The sequence below is a fragment of the Cupressus sempervirens genome, chromosome 11 (genome assembly GCF_028749045.1).
Source record: "Cupressus sempervirens isolate cs-2001-9-10 chromosome 11, ASM2874904v1, whole genome shotgun sequence".
Lineage (NCBI taxonomy): Eukaryota > Viridiplantae > Streptophyta > Pinopsida > Cupressales > Cupressaceae > Cupressus > Cupressus sempervirens.
Genome location: NC_143128.1, coordinates 62070954 through 62091970, shown reverse-complemented (window position 1 = coordinate 62091970; position 21017 = coordinate 62070954).

Sequence of the window (21017 nt, the reverse complement as noted above, 5' to 3'; positions counted from 1 at the left end):
CCTAATGTAGATGCTTGATATGTTTAGCAAATTCTTTAGCTTCAACACTTGTCCTCTCCCCTTGCTCTATCTTCCTCAATTATGGTGCAGTCCTTGGGCTACTTCCATATACAATTTGGAATGGTGATCTACCAGTACTCCTATTTATAGAGTTATTGTAAGAAAACTTTGCTTGTGGTAGAATCAAATCCCACCCCTTGGGCTTATCCCCAACTAAACATCTCAGTAAATTGCCTAGACTTCTATTTACCACTTCAGTCTATCCATCAGTCTGTGGGTGATGTGTAGAACTAAACTTCAAGTCTGTTCTCAACTTCTTCCACAATGTTTGCCAGAAATACTCCACAAATATAGTATCTCTATCAAAAACTATATTCCTTGGGAGACCATGTAGTCTTACCACCTCTTTGAAAAACAAGTCTGCAATATGGAAAGCATCATGAGTTTTATGGCATGGAATGAAATGTGCCATTTTGGAGAACCTTTCAACCACCACAAATATTGAGTCATTACCCCTTTGTGTCCTTGGCAACCCAAGAACAAAATCCACACTTATGTCCTCCCATGGCTTTGATGGAATAGGTAATGGCTGATATAGTCTAGTATTGTGACTAAATCCCTTGGCCACTTGACAAACTTGGCAATTCTGTACAAACTTCTTCACATCCTGTGACATTTGAGGCCAAAAATAATGTTCTTTGAGAATGGAAATGGTCTTATCTTGACCAAAATGTCCTGCCATCCCTCCATTGTATTTCTCCTTAATCAGATTTTCCCTCATGGAACTCCTTGGAATGCACAATTGACTACCCTTGAACAGCATATCATCCTGAATCAAATAGTCTAGCCACTTTGTTCTATCTACAACAACAACCTCTTTATAAGCTTTCCATGCTTAAGAAAAATTAGGATCCTCAAGGTACAAATTCTTGAGTTCATCAAACCCAACTACTTCAACCTGCATTACTATAAGCAACAACTATCTCCTACTTAGTGCATCTGCAGCCCTGTTATATTTTCCACTTCTATGCTTCAACACAAATGTATAGCTCTGCAAGAACTCTACCCACTTCATATGCCTCTAATTCAATTTACCTTGGCTATTTAGGTACTATAATTCCTGATGATTAGTATATAAAACAAATTCCTTTGGCAATAAATAATGCCTCCATTTCTTTAAGGCCTAAACTATTGCATAGAACTCTTGATCATAAACATAATACTCCTTGGCTCAATATAGCTCCAATAGCACTACCACTAGCATCACAATCCACCGAGAACACCTTTCTAAAATTTGGAAGTGCCAACACATGTTGCTCTGTCACCTTCTTCTTTAGCAATTCAAAACTTCTCATAGCTACTGTAGTCCATTTGAACTCTTTTCTATCTCCTCTTATTGTGTTAGTCAGGGGTGCACAAATGCCACTGAAATTCTTAATTAAATTCCTATAAAAACTAACAAGACCATGAAATGATCTTACCTCAGTAGCAGACCTTGGAGTAGGCCATTCCAAGATGGATTTTACCTTCTTTGGATCCATTTTGAGACCTTCAGGTGATATAACAAACCCCAAGTAGACTAATTCCTTTTTAGCAAAGGTACACTTATTCAGATTAATTAACAGTTTCTCTTCCCTCAACCTCTCAAGGACACTACAAATATGCAATAAATGTTCTTCCAAAGTCTTAATGAAAATTAAAATATCATCCAAATAAATGATAACAAATTTTCCCAAGAACTTCTTAAGTACCTCATTCATAAGCCACATGAAGGTGCTTGGGGTATTTGTCAATCCAAAGGGCATGACTAACCACTCATAAAGACCCTCCTTGGTCTTGAAGGCAGTTTTTCACTCATCTCCTTCTCGTATCCATATCTAGTGATAGCCACTCTTGAGATCTATCTTTATGAAGTACTGAACTCCACTCAAGAAATCCATAAGATCATCCATTCTTGGTAAAGGAAATTGATACTTGATGGTTATCCTATTTATAGCTCAAGATTCTATACACATCCTCCACTCTCCATCCTTCTTTGGTACTAGTACTGCAGGTACTACACATGGACTTAGGCTCTCCTGAATCAAGCCCTTCCTCAATAGCTCCTAAACCTGTCTATTCAGCTCCTCAATTTCAGTAGGAGTCATCCTGTGAGGAGCCTTGTTAGGCAAACTAGCTCCTGGGATTAAATCTATCTGATGACTAATTTTCCTTACTAGTGGCAATTCTTCTAGAGCATTATCAGAGATGATATCTTCAAACTCACCTAGTAAATCTAAAACTTCAAGTGGTATTTCACTACTACCTTTTTTATCTTTCCTAGGAATCAAAGCATAGCACATATGCTGATGTTTCATGCCATCTAAAAACTTCCTTCCATCAACAAGACAAATCCTAGCACTGCTACATACCTTTTCACCTTCCTTTTTCATGGGCTTCAATTTTTGGTGAACTCCATCCTTTGTTAGAGAGTATGTGTTTGCATGACCATCATGTACTGCATGCCTATCAAACTGCCACAGTCTACCCAACAATAGATGACAAACATCCATTGGAATAACATCATAGAGAACTTCACCATGATAACTCCCAACTTTGAACTTCACTAAACATTGTTCACTTACCAAGACCTTATGATCATCCTTCACCCAAGCAATCTGATAGGGCTAGGGATGTTTCTCCCTCTTGAGCTTCAACTTAGAGACCATCTCCTCTGATACCAAGTTATCAGTGCTACCATCATCAATGATCACATCACAAGATTTATCCTCACACTTGCACCTAGTATGAAATAAAATCCTCCTTTATCCTAGTTCAATCTCACCACTTAGTAGGACACTGTCACTTACTAAAGTCTCTCCTCTTTTTGCATCCTCTGAATGTGACGATTGTGCATCCTCATCCACATGAGCAACCCTAGCTTGACCCTTAGCTCTCCTATCTATCCTTCCTTGTCATTGAGGGCATTCAAAAGCATGATGACCTTCTTCATTACAATGGAAATAGGTACCACAAAAGCCTCCTCTTCCTTTTCCATGTCCTCTACCTCTTTCTCTCTAATTTCCAAAGTCTTGATCATGAGAGTAGTTGAAACCCTCGTTCCTCTGGTTCTTGCTAGTACCCACATCTTCTTTTTTCTTTTGGATTTCATTTCAGCCTCTAGATGACCTACCACTACCCCTTCCTCCTTCACAACGCCCTCTTTGTCTCCCTTCAAACCTTTTATTTAGCTCCTCTTCAACTTGTAGGGAAAACTGGTATGCCTCCTCAATGCTGGTCATTCTCACTAGACTTAATTCCTCCTGGATGCTAGGTCGCAACCCACTGATATAATGATCAACCTTCTCCTTATTTTCTTCTGCATGCCATGCTCTAATCAGAAGTCAATAAAACTCATTTGTATATTCCTAGACTGATTTTCCTACTTTCTTTAACCCATGCATCTTCTTAAACAAATCGAGCTTGTAGTCAATAGGAATGAACTACTTATTTAATTTGCCCACCATGTGATCCCACCTTGTAATCTTATCCTTTCCTCTTCTATTTATTTCCAATTAAACCTCTTGCCACCAAATTTTGACATGTCCTTTCAGTTTGGCCTTTGCAAACTTAATCCTATCTGGATCCTTGATATCCTCATACTCAAAGTACTCTTTCAGTTTATTGATCCAGTCGATCAACTCATCTGGTTTTAGATTTCCTGAAAATACACCCACATCAATTGTAGGTCTTTTTACAAACTTATTAATGACCCTAAAAATCCTCTCCTCTTCCTGATTTAGAACTTTCCCGTCAACTTCCTCTTTTGGTCCAATTTCTTTTTCTTCATTGTCATCCTCACTTTTGTCGCCTACAGTAACATTTGTTCCTCTATGGAGCTCCTCCTACAATGCTTGTACCTATCTTTGGAGGGCTCTAACCTCCTCAAGATTAATAGCTCCAACCCTTCCACCATGCTCTCTTCATGGAGGCATCTTCTTAATTCAAACCCACAACCACACAATCCTAGTGCAAACTGCCTCACAGTCAGTGCTCTGTCTACACACTTAGGAAAACTAGCTCTGATACCACTTGATGGGGTCAAGCCAAGTAATAGAATGGACATAATAGGAAAGGGGAAAATTTTATTAACTATGTAAATATGTTAATACATTCAGTATAGAGAAACAAAATCCAAAACATGCCCTAAGGGCTTACAATAGTATAAGTCTAGAGATAATTTCTTCTTTTAGTACCTCCTCTCAAACTCCACTTTGAATTGCCTTTTACAATGCCAGAAATGTTCTTAAATAGACCTCATAGGGTTAAGGATTAGGAATACATTCTAGAAAGTGCTAGTTGGCATCCACTGACCAAATAGAAGGCTCCAGAAGTTGCATTAGAAGTCGACACAAAATTAGAAGAATCCAAAAACGGTAACCAAACTTCTGGGAGACATAACTTTTGAACCATAGCTCCGATTGATGAACCGTTTACATTTTTGGAAAGCTCTTGAAGTGCTCTATATCCCTATGGAACAGCTTTTCTCATACCTTATTTTTGGCCCTATTCAAGGTCATTTAATGCCCCTAACATAACTTTGAAGCATTCTTAGGATGTCTCCAGAAATTGAAAAACTGTGATAACTTTTAAACCGTGGGGCCTTTTGACCTGATTCTTTTTCTAGAATGCTCTAAATTACAATGACAATCATCCTACAAATTTACACCTTCTAGTTCACCAAAATGATGGCTCAATTACATACTCCTAATTTTTTGGCATTTACATGTATCCCAAGGTGATTAAAAACTCTAACCTAGAACACTAATAGTGGAACTGTCAGAGTTGGAACCTTTATTTAACCCAAATGGGTATCTAGAAATGAGAACACATGAAATAGAAACTAAGTCTAAGTACATTTTTTTGGGTGACACAGGATTGCCCTTATACCTCTGGATGCTCTTGCATCAGTTTTATTTACAAACAAAATAATTTTTTTGTTTTATTTATTTTTTTACTACTTTTCTATGATTCTTTATGATTTTCAATTTTATTTTTTCCTGTTCTAGGCACTGACTTATGTATATGTTGAGGTGTTTTTATTATATTTGACTATTCAATTAGTCAATAAAAGTAAGTATTTAAATTTTTGTGTACAAAAATATTATAGTTATGATTAATTTTTATTTTCAATTTAATTTTGGAGTATAAAATTTTTGGACTCTTAAATAGATAAGTAGGAAATCAATTTTTTTAAGAAAAAACATAAAATCTTTAATATCATTAACTTTCAAAAAAAAAAATTTCCCTTCTAGAAAATTCTTTTCCCTCACTTCTCTTTTATATTTCTAGAGTGGTATAGAAGCCTCTTCTTCCTTCTCTAACCAGAATCCTTGTTTCACTTCATCAACTTGCTATTTTAAAATAGAGGTACAATCCTTTCTAACTCCCACATTAGAATTGCTGCAACAAACCACAATCATTGATTGTATTGGGAATGGAATATATATAAGTAAAATTTCAGCTCATTGAAGAACCCTAAATTTTGTTGTAAGATTCTGCCAAAAAGGAATTGGTGTCAGAAATGGGTATTTGAAATGTCTAAATTTGTTCTAAGCAATTCATGTCACTTTGAAGATACCATTCATTGCTACAATGGATTAAATGGTGCAAACTTTCATTTTAATTACAAAGACTAATGAAGACATGTGAAACATTAGAACTCATAATGTATATTACCTTATTTTTGTTGGTATTATGCCAATATTTGGATCAGTTGTTGTTCTTGGGTGCGAAGGGGTCAATTGTGAAGGCAAAGAGTGAAGAAGACATGACCCAAGGACTATAGACTATTATAATCTCAAATAGGGAATGAAATGCTCTACCAAACTGGCCTACTAGCCCAAGAAAAGGTCAAAGCAAAACTTACCTACACTACATAATCCATTAATATTGAAATATCTTTCTACATTTATGTGGCTTTAAATATCAGAATTTGGAAGCCATGGATTTTGGATATCAAGTCCTAGGTTGAAGTAATTTTTTTCTAATGTATTAGAAGAATTCAATAGCACTATTCCAAGCACACTATATTCTTCAAATGTAATGATTTTCAAGAATATAAAATCCCTAAATGATAAAGCAAGAACAAAGATTGCTTCTCTATTTCACTTGATAAACAAACACACAACTGAATAAGAGGAAATGGAGACACAAAATCTAACAATTAAAGCTAGAGATGTGCTAGATTATGTTCCTTTCTTGCTTATATTAAATTTGAAATAAACTATTATAAATATAATTCTAGAAACTACAAACTTCATAAAATAAACACTTAAAATACTACTATTGTTTACTAAACAAAGTTGTAGCATTCTAGAGCTACATACAATAAACCTAGAGCTTTCACAAAATTCCTAGAGAAATTACTACTCAACCAGACAAACCCCCAACTACTACTATAGTAAAATCTTTATCAAACATAGAGAATAAATTTGAAAACTACCCTTTTGCTGGTACTAATAAACCGACTTATCAAAATAATTAGAAAAAAATATTCCTCCTTTTTGTCTTCTTTTTGTTCACACAAAAAATTTCCCACAAAAAAACCAATTTCAAAATCATCTACAACATTAAATATGCCGACTATTGGCGCTGCTCTGTTAGAGAAACTCTAGAGATTAAAAATTTGTTGTTGTTCTCTTGATATGGTAGGTGTGTGATAGGGCTTAAGGACATCCAACTTAGTTTAAAAATTAGAACATGCACCCATCCTAAGCCAATGAAACAAGGATCACTAGTCATCCAAAACAAGTACACCAAGACTTCTTCTTAGGTACACAAAACTATCTATGCCCAATGGCTTAGTGAATATATCTATTAGCTATTACTCATACTTACAATAATCCATTTTAATTTCACCATTCTCAACCATATCTCTAATGAAATGATACCTAATTTCAACGTGCTTAATTCCTCCATGAAACAATTGATTCTTTGTCAAAGTTATTGAGGAAATCTTGTCACAATAAATTGTTGTTCCATCCTCTTGTTCTTCCTTCAAATCTACCAAGATTATTCTTAGCTAAATCGCTTGACATGATGTTGCATTTTTTGCTATATATTCAAACTCTATTGTAGATTGAATAATAATTGGTTGCTTCTTGGATGCCCATGAGATTACACTTGAACCGATATGAAATACATAACCAGAAATGCTCTTCCTATCATCCAAACTTCCACCAATCACTATCCATTTATCCAACCAGCCCATGTTCATTTTCTACTCTATATAAAATACCAATTCCTTTGGTACCATTCACATACCTTAGGGATCTCTTTCTTTCTTTCTAATGAGAGTCTTTTAGAGTTTCCATAAATTTGGAAATTATACTTAGGAGAAGTTGTTCTCAAATAGATCAAGCTTCGAACCAAACTTTTATACAATGTTGGATTCACCTTAATGCTACTACAATCTTCCTTGGTGGAGTTCAAAACTATACATGTTAGAATTGGGGATGCCTTATTTTTTTGCATTATAATTCTCTCCAGAATCTGATTTGTATATTTTTCTTGAGAAATAAAGATGTCATCATGCATTTGTTTTACTTCTATTCCTAGAAAATATTTCAAGAGACCCAAATCTATCATTTAAAACTTACTTTTCATAGCCTCTTTGAAATCACCAATGAGAAAATAATCATTTCAAGTAAGTTTTAATTAATCTACATATATAAAACTTTACCATTGACTACCTTGATGTAAAGAGTGGGCTCACCATCACTTTTGCTAAAGCCATTGCTCATCAAATATATTCAGTCCTGTTGTACCATGCTTGTGGAGCTTGTTTCAACCCATAAAGAGCTCTTTTCAGCTTATAGACTTTTTTTCTTCACCTAAAACTTAACAACTAGGTGGTTGTTCCACATACAAATCTTTTTTGATCACTCAATTCAAGAATTTGGGTAAAACTAAAAACCTATGTCATCCTTTTATTAATGAAAATGCTAACAAAAGTATAATTGTTCATCTTCAATGACACAAAACTAGTATTATCATTTAGAATGTGAAAATGAAGTAAACTATTGTAATGTATAGAAATGAATGAAGTTTAGGATTATAATTTTTAATAATTATTTGGAACAAGAATTGATATATTTTCCTAATTTTATAGATTTTTAATTGCTAAAAAATGCTAAAAATTAGGGGTTTAGTTCCCACAACAAAACTATATGAAAATAACTTATTTCCATTTGAACTTAGATTATGTTATAGATAATATATATAGCTTGAACAATTAAAAAGAAAAAATAACTTTAGACCTATATTTTCACTTTTATAATAATTCAAATTTCAACTCACCTAAAATCAATAGTTTTCATCTCACACCACATTTTTCAAAACAAATCCATTCTAACTAAAAGGAAAATTATACATTCTGGAAGAGGACTCTCTACTATAGAATGTCATAATTTTTTTTATATTATTAAGGTAATTTAATGTATATTTTTTCTTAAAATGAATATCTTTTTGAGTATTAAAATATGTGCTTTTACAATTTTTTAATTGCAATATCCTATATCTAATTAAAACACTATAAACTCTATGTGAGAATATTCTTGACTTTCAGCTCTATAAAATGGTGTTTATAAGTTACTAAAAAATAAAATAAAAATAGTAAGAGTTATTGAAATGTCAATTTTTTAAAATAATTTTATTTCTTTAGTATTTGGATGCAAACTAGTATAAAACATACATTTAATAGACATTTCTAATTAGATAAGTGTGAGACCATACATAACTTAGCTAGAATGAATTTATCTAGATCATATGCTTGAAAAAAAAATGATTTTTGGATAGAAATACTCAAATTTAGTTGTTCTAATAAGTCAACCTGAAAGGTGACATTTTTGGAAATATAGATGGAGTAACTGAGAGGGGGGGTGAATTAGTTACAACAAAAATATTTCACAAATTCCTTAGATGTCAGATAAAACTAATTATTGTCATCACTCGGTAAACATACTGAAATTGTTGTAACTCAGTAGATGCAATGTATGTTAGAATTTAATAGATCTTAAACATTCACAGTGATTAACATGCAAGCATAAAAGAAATAACATGAATACATGAGACACCATTGTAGTAGTGATTCCAGAAAGTAATAATGAAATGACCTGAATGAGATGCCACTGAATTGCTAATTACAGATCATTATTCTAGTTCACACTAGATCCTTCCTAATCAAATATAACTTTGCTACTTCTCAAGGATATCTAACCATCCTTCAAATTCACTCACACTTTCCTCTCCACATAATCAATACACTTGCATACTCCCTCATACACTAGAGTCTAAACTTGGCCTTTCATATATATACCATTTAGATTATCAAGTTAGCTCATTTACAAATTACAATGACCAATAAGCATTACCATAGTTTTCTAGAATCAATACTTGAAATAATTAAACTTCATATCCCAAATTAACAAAATCCTTCATTGGCCGACCCTGCTCGGTAGACACTAATCCGAAAATGATTTCCTGTGTTAACTAACAAAATCTTGGTTAACACTGTGAACTTGCAAAATCCTTTGGCAACCAAGTGAGCTCGATGAACACTAACTCTGACCAAATTTCCTTTATTAACCATGAGAGCTTGATTAACATCACTTTTTTCCACAATTTCCTTTGACACTTGAGTGAGCTTAGTAGATACTATCTATGCAGAGTAATCTCTAGGAATGCTTGGTAGACACTAAAAATTGCTAAACAAGCGAGCTCGATAAGCATTTTCTACCAACTGATATTATATTTGTGTAACATCAAAGACAACACACAATTAGACAATTGTCTCCAAAAATCTCCCTCTTTGGCATTGATGTCAACACAACATGTCATAGCACAATGAAATTTGAAAACAAGTCTTTCTCTGATAGAAATTTCTCCCTCTTAGATTTTATGCCACAAAATTCTCTAATGTAGTAATCTCCCTCTATGAAGAAATTACATAGCTTCTTCTCCAAACAAATTTCAGAAAGAGTAAACTCTCCATCAAACAAATTTCAAAAAGATATGATAGTCACTAGTACATTTGGGTTCATTTTTCAACCTTTATTGGTCAAATTTTTGACCAAAATTTTGACCAACTCATTGGTTGGTCAAAATTTTGACCAATCTATTGGTCAAAAACCTTCCAAATCCATTGTCTAAGTTCAATAAGGAATTGGTCAAAATTTTGACCAACAAAGGTAGAAAAAAATTTAGGCATTGGTGGAAATTTTGACCAACAAAGGTAGAAAAAAATTTAGGCATTGTGGAAATTTTGACCAATGAAGGTGAAAATTTTCACCAACAAAGGTAGAAAAAAATTTAGGCGTTGGTGGAAATTTCGACCAACAAAGGTAGAAAAAACCTAGGCATTGGTGGAAATTTCGACCAACAAAGGTAGAAAAAAAATTTAGGTGTTGGTGGAAATTTTGACCAATGAAGGTGGAAATTTTGACCAACAAAGGTAGAAAAAAATTTAGGTGTTGGTGGAAATTTCGACCAATGAAGGTAGAAAAAACCCAAGCATTGGTGGAAATTTTTACCAATGAAGGTGGAAATTTCAGCCAATTAAGGTGGAAATTTCCACTAACAGCTAGGTGTAAATTTTTTTCAAGCATTCTATAAAATAGTTCACATGCCTTGCCTATGATATCACATTTTGCATGCATCCTACACTCTTTCATCTGGTTGATGATGGATTATGTAGAGTGATCTGAAACCATGATTCTAAAAAAAACACACAATCAAATCCAAAATGAACTTGCACTACAAATGGATTGTGGAAATCTAATATTGGTAAAATTGCATGCATGTCTACTAGGACAAATATATGTTTAAGTTGTGATTTTCTTGGTAGACATGCATGCAATTTTACCAATATCAAATTTTTATAATCCATTTGTAGTGCAAGTTCATTTTGGATTTGATTGTGTTTTTTAGCATAATGGTTTCAAATCACTTTGCGTAATCCATCATCAACCAGATGAGAGAGAGTGTAAGATGCATGCAGAATGTCATATCATATGCAAGGCATGTGAACTATTTTATAGAATGCCTGAAAAACACTAACAATAACTAATATGAAGAATATATAATTAGTTATATGATTGAGACAAATCATGTACATTGTATGAAGGTAGTCTATGGCTAAAAGGGCCCACCAAAAGATAAAAAATATGATAAAAAGAATTATTTTCATGTTTTGAACATATGGGGTACACATAACATGACTTATATTGCACAATTCAACTAAGTTCAATTAATTTCCACAAGGATTGTCCCCACTTAATGGTGAATGTTTTACCACATTTCAAGCCTTTTGATTATATAAAGAAATGGATAGCATGAAAAGTTTAAGAAATGTAAAGCCATTTATTTACTTGATATATAATGTGAATAGAACTATTATGTTGCTCAACAACAACCACCAAATAAAATTATCATCATGTACCCAAAAAGGGATGGATGGAATGTCAAAACCGACCAACTAACTACTATCACCATCCCTCTATATTATAAGTTATAGTGGTGCTCTAGATTTTCTCTATTCCATCATACACTTACATATCATACACTTTACCATAGTCCATATCAACAAGGTCAGAGAGATTAGTTTCATTTGACTAGTATGTGGAAAACCTTGATGTTAAGAAGTTGTGTGATTCATGTGGAGTGGAAGGTGTTTTGGCCCCTTGGAAGGAAGCTTCATCTCTTTTACTAGCTTCTTTATTTTTACTTGGAGAAGCATATTTCTTTGAATTGTCCCCATGGCTCCTTGTAGATGATGCCAAGAGTGTCCTTTCTATTTTCTTCTACCATAACATAATGTTCACAAAGTGTTAGAATTGTCTCTAGAAGAAAAGAAATTGTAGAGGCTTATTTGACATGTGATCTTAGTTAATGTAGAAGATAGATTATGAAATATCATCTAAAATGTTGATACAAAAGTCTTCCTAAAACAAAAATGTAAACCATATCAATCCTAAAAATGATTTATATTGGCCACTATTCCTAGATGATTTGTAGTCATATGTGTCATGTTTGTGGCATCACATCTCACCACACTTATCATTGTATAAAGTTTTATGTCTCTACCAATAGGCATATTCAACCTGCAATAAGTTTGTGATAGATAATATTGAAAATCTCTTACTACAGTTTTGAAATAAAAGCTCCACTAAGTAGCCAACAACATTTCATCCATCTTTTATATAATATTGAGCACCACATTTATCATATGTGTTTTCTATCTCAAGGAGATTAACTAGACTAGTATCGGGTTGATGATGGCATAATACTACCTTATTAAGATCCTCAAGACAAGACACATCAACTCTGAGTAGAAATCATCCTAATAAATTCAAATTAAGTGTGGAATATTTAGCAAAGCTAGCATTCAAGTATTAAAATGGAATGGAATGAAACATTTAATTTCTTACCAGTTCATGTTTTCTGAGTTTGCACTATTCTTTAAAATCCATTTTTCTAATATCTCACAATCAACTAGACAATGAGCTTCCTCAGAGCACTAAAGAGGTTTTAGTCAAACTTTTAAACTATTTAAGTTTCAATACAATATATTAAAATCAAGAACAATTTGTTGGAAAACAAAAGCACCTGCTAGAAGGACTATTACTAAGCACAATATAACATAACTTACATTATAGCAAAAGTTGTGTGAACATTTGCAAGTGATATCATAGCACCCACTTCCAATTACGAAGTCAACACCATACTCACAGCTAGGAGCTAAACACCATTTGGTCTACAAGTACATCCAAACAATAGTTTTAAGAAAATTACTTATTTCATACTCTCTACTAACCCCAAAAAATACTTTGGAGATGGAATAAAGATAAATATATTAATAACAAACACAAGACCACAACATGGAAAAAGTTCTAAATTGATAAACAATAAAACATTTAGCACAAAAGGAACATATACTCTAAATTATTTAAACAACCAATAATAGAAACTTTGTATATGCTCATATGTGTTCCTCTATAACATCCTATCAAAAAAAGATTATGTAAAAGAAGCATCAACAATTAAATTATTATTATTATCCCAATATAGGGAACATGGTTTGCTCTTCCTAAAGATTACTAAGATGGGAACATGTATATTTGTAGAGAATTATTCAAAAGATGCTACAAAAAACAAAGACTTTTTGTTTGTTGTGTTGCCTGAAGGTGTAGAGGAAGATAGTTTGTGATCAACTTTGGAAATAGGGGTTGCATATTTAGAAGGAATAGAAAACTTTCTTGTAGATCTTGCAGGTTGGCCCTCAAGATAATTTATATTTTAGTTGTTTCTAAAATAGACCCTCATTTTTACTAGATAGCTTAAAGATCAAACTCTGCATCATAAGAAAGGAGAATAGCACAAAAATTTGGAAATGTGGGCATACATCAAGTTGCAATCGCCTTTTAGGATACATAAGCCAAAAAATTGAGGTGTGATCAGCTCTAATTGGTTTGAGTAATCCACAGAACTTGTAAAACTTCATAAAACCATAGTCAAGCATTTTGGGCTAGATGGCAACCTACTTAATCTCAGGCCAATAATGTGTCTTTGTGGCTTTATGCATGGTCCTTTTTTGTTGAAACTTCCAACTAAATGTACAGTATGCCTAGATGTTTCATTAAAAAAATTTAATGGACTTTAAAAGGATAAAATGTGATGGTTAATCTATTATTACCATTGTCTCTAGGAGACAAGGGTACTTGAAGATTGGTACTAGTACTGGCACAACTAATTTTCAAAAATTGGAGAAAGGTACTTGGACACCATTTTGACCAATAGTGGAACTTTGAAAAAAATAATAGTAAATTACAAAAATTAGTCATAAATAACAGTAAATAGTAAAGCAATTCTCTATACAAAAATTAGTCATACAACTATTTTATACCCAAATGTGTACAATGTCAGCAGACTTGATCACACTATTACTTTGCATGGATTTTTGTGGCATCATGAATATCAGCGTGAAACATTATGCAATGTTATTTTATTTATTTTTCTTCTTTTTTCTCTTTTAATGAGTTTTTCCCTAAGTTTTCTGGTGAGGAGCATAAAATTTTAGAGAATCAGAGACTACAAGAGACAGTAGCCAATAGAACCCCGAATCAAGAAGTTTTTGAATATCTCTAGTACTAGAAACACAACACATCCCTATCTCCCATGATGATTACAATGATGATTTGCAATATTTTCTCATGTTACATTATTTGTAAATCATGATTGCTTTAAAAAAATAGATCTTCTCTCAAGACATGCTTTCAAAAAGAGTTGTGAAAGATCAAGATAAGATGGATGGAAATAAGAAGCATAAAGGAAACAAGAAAAAACACATTCAATACTAACTTCACCTATAAAATTGTTCTTCCATGCATCAAAATAACTTTGAAATAGAGATTTTTTTGAAACAACTTGAGTTCATATTAAATATTGTTTTCCCAAAATTCACAATAACAACTTTGTTAATGAATAATGTCAATGATGACATTCCATTGTTTAGGTTGCTTAAAAAAATACTATGAAAACAAAACAATCAATCATCTGTGCTATTCTCAAACTCCAAATCTTAATTAGCTTTCCTTGATGCAACAATTCATCCTAACTACTAAATTCAAAATTGTAGACCATATCTGTAGCCAAATTCAATCTTGCAAAATTCCAAGAATGTCATCCTCTCGATACAAGTGATACCTAATTCTAATATTGACAACAAAAGATGACAATCTGCATTAGAGAAATCTATACATGGGATAATCTACAAATTCAATGTCATTTCTTAGAGCTTTTCTTATATAGTATAATTTTGATATAAGACCAATGCATCCATTACACAAATCATGTTTTAAGACCATCAGAAAGTAAACATTCAATGATGCAAACTTACTCTTTGTCTCCTAGTTTGATTTCACTACCACCATATTTAGGTAGAAGAACATGATAACCTTCCTTAAAGCTAACAGGAATGGTGTTGCCTTCCTTACTACGAGCCCCTAGTCCAACTGCTACAACCTTGCCAGAGTTTAACTAAACATAAAAAAATTCAAACCACTTAATCCCAAACCATAAATAGAAATATTAACAACATGTTGCCTGTGTATAGACCACAATGTAGGTCTTTAAATAAAGTTGAAAGAGGAAAGAATTTTCTATGAATTCAAATTAATTCAACCTAAATGGAACATGGAAGTCAATTATATTTTTACAATGCACAAGAAAAAAATAACATTAAAATGGATGAAGAAAAACCCACAAAACAAGCATAACACAAAAAATGGAAAATGGATCAAAGCTATAAGATTTCCAAAATAGCTTTTTTCCATCAACATTTTGAATCATGATTCATGATCCATTGTCAATATGGAAAAGAGCCCAAAATAAGAGATGAATCACTTACAGGGATTTAAGCATTGATGGAAAAAACTTTACACATAGTTGTACTCAGAATTTCAATAGCATTTAACTAACAATTTTAACTAACAATGAATAATGAATTTTAAATTTTGATAGCAATATCACATTGAATATTAAATTGACAAAATTTTAAACTCAATGTACAAATAATGTAGATAAACCTTGTCACTCCATGATATTGAGAAGTCCTTTGGCCAAATGTATCAATGGATTTTTTGGGAACCGGTTGCCTAGACCTTCCACCTACCCCTCTTTTCTTGGTTTCAACTATAACACAATTAGTACTAGTTGATTGTGGAATAATAGTAACAACACTAGACTGTGATCTAGGACTCATGGTTAAAGTCAAGGCTGCTTGTGATTGAAAACTACTTCCACTATTGTTGTTATTATTTTCATCCTCCTTCATGTTAGTGGTATATTGTTGTCTAAACCATGGTTTCATGGCAGATATACCCACACCATTATCCATGATTTCTCCCCCTTGGTGAGGATTGAACTGAAGACTACAATCTGTAAACATACTCTCCTTGGATGAGTCATCCTCATCATGCTCCAATGCAGCCTGAAACAACATATTAGGTTGAGTTTCATAAGTGGTGGTGGTGTTTTTCTAAGGACTTGGGACTTCCTTGGGCCTAGAAAGTCGAAGCTGGTTAACATTGATCCTTGAGTTGCATGAATCCCTATCAAAACTAGGAGTGGTATTGTTATTATGTTTCTCATAATACATGCTCTCCATGCTTAGAGGCACCAAATCCCTGTTGGTGGAGTATTGTCCTAAGAAGTCCTCCAGTTTAGGGCTCACATGCCCTCCTAAATTCTTTTGAGACATGTCATATTGTGTAGCTTGTATTCTTGAAAGCCTCCTGTCCACCATGTTTTTCAATTGAAGGCTTGTTGGTTGCAGTCTAGGGGGCTTCAAATCGTTCCAATCTACAAAACCAAAAGAAACGAAAAAAATATGGTTTTGGCAATACATAATATTTAAAAAACCAACTCCAAATCATCACTCTATAACCTAAAACTAATCCAAGTTCATGTTTAAAAGAACCAAGTTCATGTTTAAAATAACTATTCATTCCTACTAGCTTTTTCAAGAACCTTAGATATTCACGAAGATAACGCATAGGTTTTGGTTATGGAGTTGTTGGCTAGAGTTTCTTTACCTTCAGTTTGGGACCTGCTGAGAACCTCCATGATAGAGAGAGAACCATCAGACCTCAAGGGCATAGTAGTATAGAATGGCCCCCCTCCACCTTGTCCATAGCTATTATAAGTTATACTTGAAGGAGAATCCCTACCCCCTAAATGGGGTGAGAGGGAGAATGCAAGCCTACTATTATTGTTAGTGTTATTCATTAAATTCACTAGGTCTTATCACATAGACCACAATGCTTCAACACGAGTGTAAAGAATATAGCCAATATGCTTATGATTTCATTGCAAAAAATTCATCTAACTTAGAGATATTCATAGGTTAATAAATGTAGTTTAATCAATGATTTCATTGCCAATATTGTGTCAATGCAGATATAAGATAATTCTATTTTAAGAATTTGTTTATATGTCAAGTTAAAATTATAAAATTATGAGCACATGAATCATCTATTTATTTCTATGATTACAATGAAAATAGGAGTATCCATTACAATAATAGAAAAAAGGCCTACTGATCATACAAATCTCTGTCATGTGTTAAATGACCTTGATTGTTGTACAGAAGAGTCTTAGTTTCTTACATAAATCTATGCTCACCAAAGCATTAAGAAACACAATTAGTTGAACAGAGCTCGCATCTTATTCACATGGCAATCCACACACAAACACACAACTTCAATTTTCCTAATTAACTGGTTTCACTAATGAGGCCAAAAAAAAAACCTAACCATATAGACAAACTCTTCTCATAGGCAAATGCACAAAAAAACAAGTAGCTATGCTCTTCTCCCTGTTTTAGAAAAATCCCTTACTATTAGCAAAAACAAAACTAGATTTTACCAGATAGCTTAAAGATCAAACTCTTAAATCCATGTCTGTTACCTTGAAATGCACACAAAAAAAGAACATTCATAGCTTATCTTCAATTTTATGAGCAATCTATGCTGATGATGTTTAATTTTTCTCTTCTACATCTCTTTTTATGATTCATTTTCTATATTTCATTATCGAAGTAGTAGAAAAGTTCCATTCAAGTTGTATAGTAGGGAAGTCCAATTGCTTCACCTCTATAAGTACCTAGATGCAATGAGTGTTAAGTATTCCACTCATTCTCATTGGAGATGGGCTCTTGCGAACCATTACTCATGAAACATGGCTCAATGAGTTTGACTGATACTACATAGTTGAATCCTAATATCTTGATAGCAATAACACAACTAGACTTGTTGTGGAAAATATCTACTTATTAGTATAAAAGTTGTTAAGAAGGCATATTTTTCTTGTAAATGGTCAATGTCATGAAATCGTATTTTATATCAAACTTTGCAATTGTTTTTAACCATTCTTTCTTCTCTCCTACTCGAGCTAGGTTTGTGGAGCTCTAAATTATTCTTTAATAAAACTAGCTTAACATTCAAGGAAAGTTCAATAACTTTATGTGGCATTTTTCTAGGCTCATATAACTTCTTTGGCAAAGCTTGTTAGTAGATTGTTCATTTAAGCTAATCTTCTATAAGCTTCTTCATTTTCATTTTATGACAAAGCATAATGCTCTAATTTAAAAAATCTAAACTACTTTTGTGGACACCTTTCCTATAACTTTTTCATGTGTCAATTTATTCTTTACATAACTATGTCTAATTTTAGGTGTCAATACAATTTTTTTTTACTTCTTTGACTATTTATTCCACTTTCTTGTATAGATATTGAAAGCATCATTCATAGGAAGTACTTCTACTTAAACCTAACACTATGTCTAATTTTAGGTGTCAATACAATTTTTTTTTCTTCTTTGACTATTTATTCCACTTTCTTGTAGAGATATTGAAAGCATCATTCATAGCAAGTACTTCTGCTCTAACCTAACACTAGCAACAAAAACCTCCTTTGTGAAAGAAATCTCACACACATTTATCCTAGTAAGCTAGTTGTTATCACAATATAAACTATATAATAGTCATAGCTTAGATGCAATAACTTGGTCCAAATCACTAATATAAGGGCTACTCTACCATTAATTGTGATTTAAAATTCCTTGCATTAGGCATTTGGATAGCCAACAATGATTAAAACATATACTTGTAACTAGTAGTTTTCTAAATAATGTGGAGAAAAAAGATTAAATTATCTACATGCAAAAGTGATTTTATCTTGGTATTCATAAGTCCTTGCCACAAAGGATTAAAAAACAAGTAACATTTGTTGTTAAAATGTTATAAAAATTGTTTGTTGACTATCACTTGACAGTGACAGAAAACTTGATAGCCTATCATTGTTTTGAAGAAATTTAAGGAAATATGTCTCTCCCACTTTCTATGATTAAAATGTAACTTGTGAGAGAGGTATTTAATCCTTTAAATATGATGTTTTTACTATGATTTAGATGCAGGTGACAGTGAACAAAGAAAGGAACAGTAGGTGATTGATGAACAAACAGTGAGGGTGCACTTAGAAAGCACCACATGGTGAATATAGTGATATGAGGGTTAGAGTGGATAAATGAGTGTTGGAAATAATTGAGGGAGTGTATTGAAAGTTACTTAGGTGCTAAAAATAGCATTCCATGACTAATCCTAATAGCAATGACTAATGTGATTAATGCATCAACTAATGAAGATGACTAAAAGATTGAAACATATTAATGCAATCTTCAATCAAGAACATCTGAGCTCAAAAGGAGAAAATAGACTAGTCCCTTTGTTGAAGCCTTGGAGTGTCTAATTCCTCCTTGGTGTTTTAGAGTAGAAAGGTGTATTAGAGGTGTCCAGAGATTTCTTGACGAAAAGGCTGTCTGCTAGTTGTATTGTGGAGATATCTGGGGTTTTGAAGATGGGGCTTACAGAATCTGAGAGGTTGTTATATGAGGAATTCAAGTGATATATTTTTTTTCTAACAAATTTGTTGCAAGATTGCAAGTTTATTATATGCCTGATAATGATGCAGACTATGAGTACATAAAGAAACTAGTTGAAGGATTGAACACTTGGGCTAGATCCAAGGTGTTTGACTACAGGTACATGAGGACAAAGAGCAGAGGGTACATCATAGTTGTAGGGTCTGCTGATGAAGTGATTAGAGACTGGAAGAAAAGGAAAAAGAACCAAATCCAAAGGGACTTGGATTGCTTTGATCCTTGGTAGCATTATGCAGGAGCATCAAGGCCAAGGATGAAGACATCAGAAGACATTAAGGTCACTAGATAGCAAACATGACTATGTTGGGTCATTGAATGTAATAAGACTTTGTAAAGGTCCTTTTTGATATGTTTTGTAATCATTTTGTTAAAGTTCAAAGTTGTAAGCCATTAATGGCATGATGAAAGGACAAGGGGTACATGAAGTCATACATGAGGTCATTCAATATAGTACAATGGCAACAAGAGTCCTAAAAGGTACTAGGATGATTAAATGTGGTCAAAAGGTCATGATGTGCATATAAAATGCAAATAAGTACAATGTAATTGGAAAAATTGTGTAACATTGTCAAATGTTGACAATAGGCCACCTATGGCACTATAATGGAGTCTAAAGGTTAAGTAGCGATCTAAAAGTCCTTTAAGTATTAGAAGAGTCTTAGTTTCAAAAGTTTTATCGATATTTGAGTCTTAAAAGATCTAGGGAAAAACAATTAGTAGAGGAACTGTTATTAAAAGATATTAAAAACTGTGATATGAATATCAAGATTTAACTGTGTAATTTTAGATGTAGTCAAAAAGTCCCTAGATCCAGAATCTTTAGAGCCAAGGAACAAATTCATTTTGTAGCACCTCCTGTGAATCAATACAATGTTAATTTTAAAAAGAAGTGTAGAATCTAATTCTATAATAAAAGGGTATCTGAATTTCACTATTGAATTGAGAAGTAAGTCTATTGTGCTTCGATTTCTAGGAGTTATGGGAACCCAGTTATTAAATCCATATTATATTGAGTTTTCCTATGATGATGAGGCTAAGACAGAAGAGTTAAAGCTCATAAATAAGAATAAGAACCTAAAATAGTGAGAGGAGGAACTAACTACATCATCTTGGCTATACTTTGAAGACCTCCCAAGGGACAAGTTCCATACTCTCTCAAAGTTCATGGAGTCTTGCTAGGATAGGGCATCACTATTCTTCTAGATAATGGGGCCACACATAGTTTTATTTATTAAGGATTGGTGTCTAAGAGGGGCCTTGCATATTTTGTAAGCCCACAATAATTATGTTTCAATACTAAGCTTTTTTCAAAATATGGTGGTAGTTGTCAATTTTTACATTATGAAATGTGTAACTTTGACTTTACAAATATTACTATCTGAGGGCATTAGGTTGGGGATGTCCTAATCATTTTAAAAGCTAGGCACAATGGGAAGGGGACTTTTCATTCTCATCCCCATTAGTAAAATAATATTGCAAT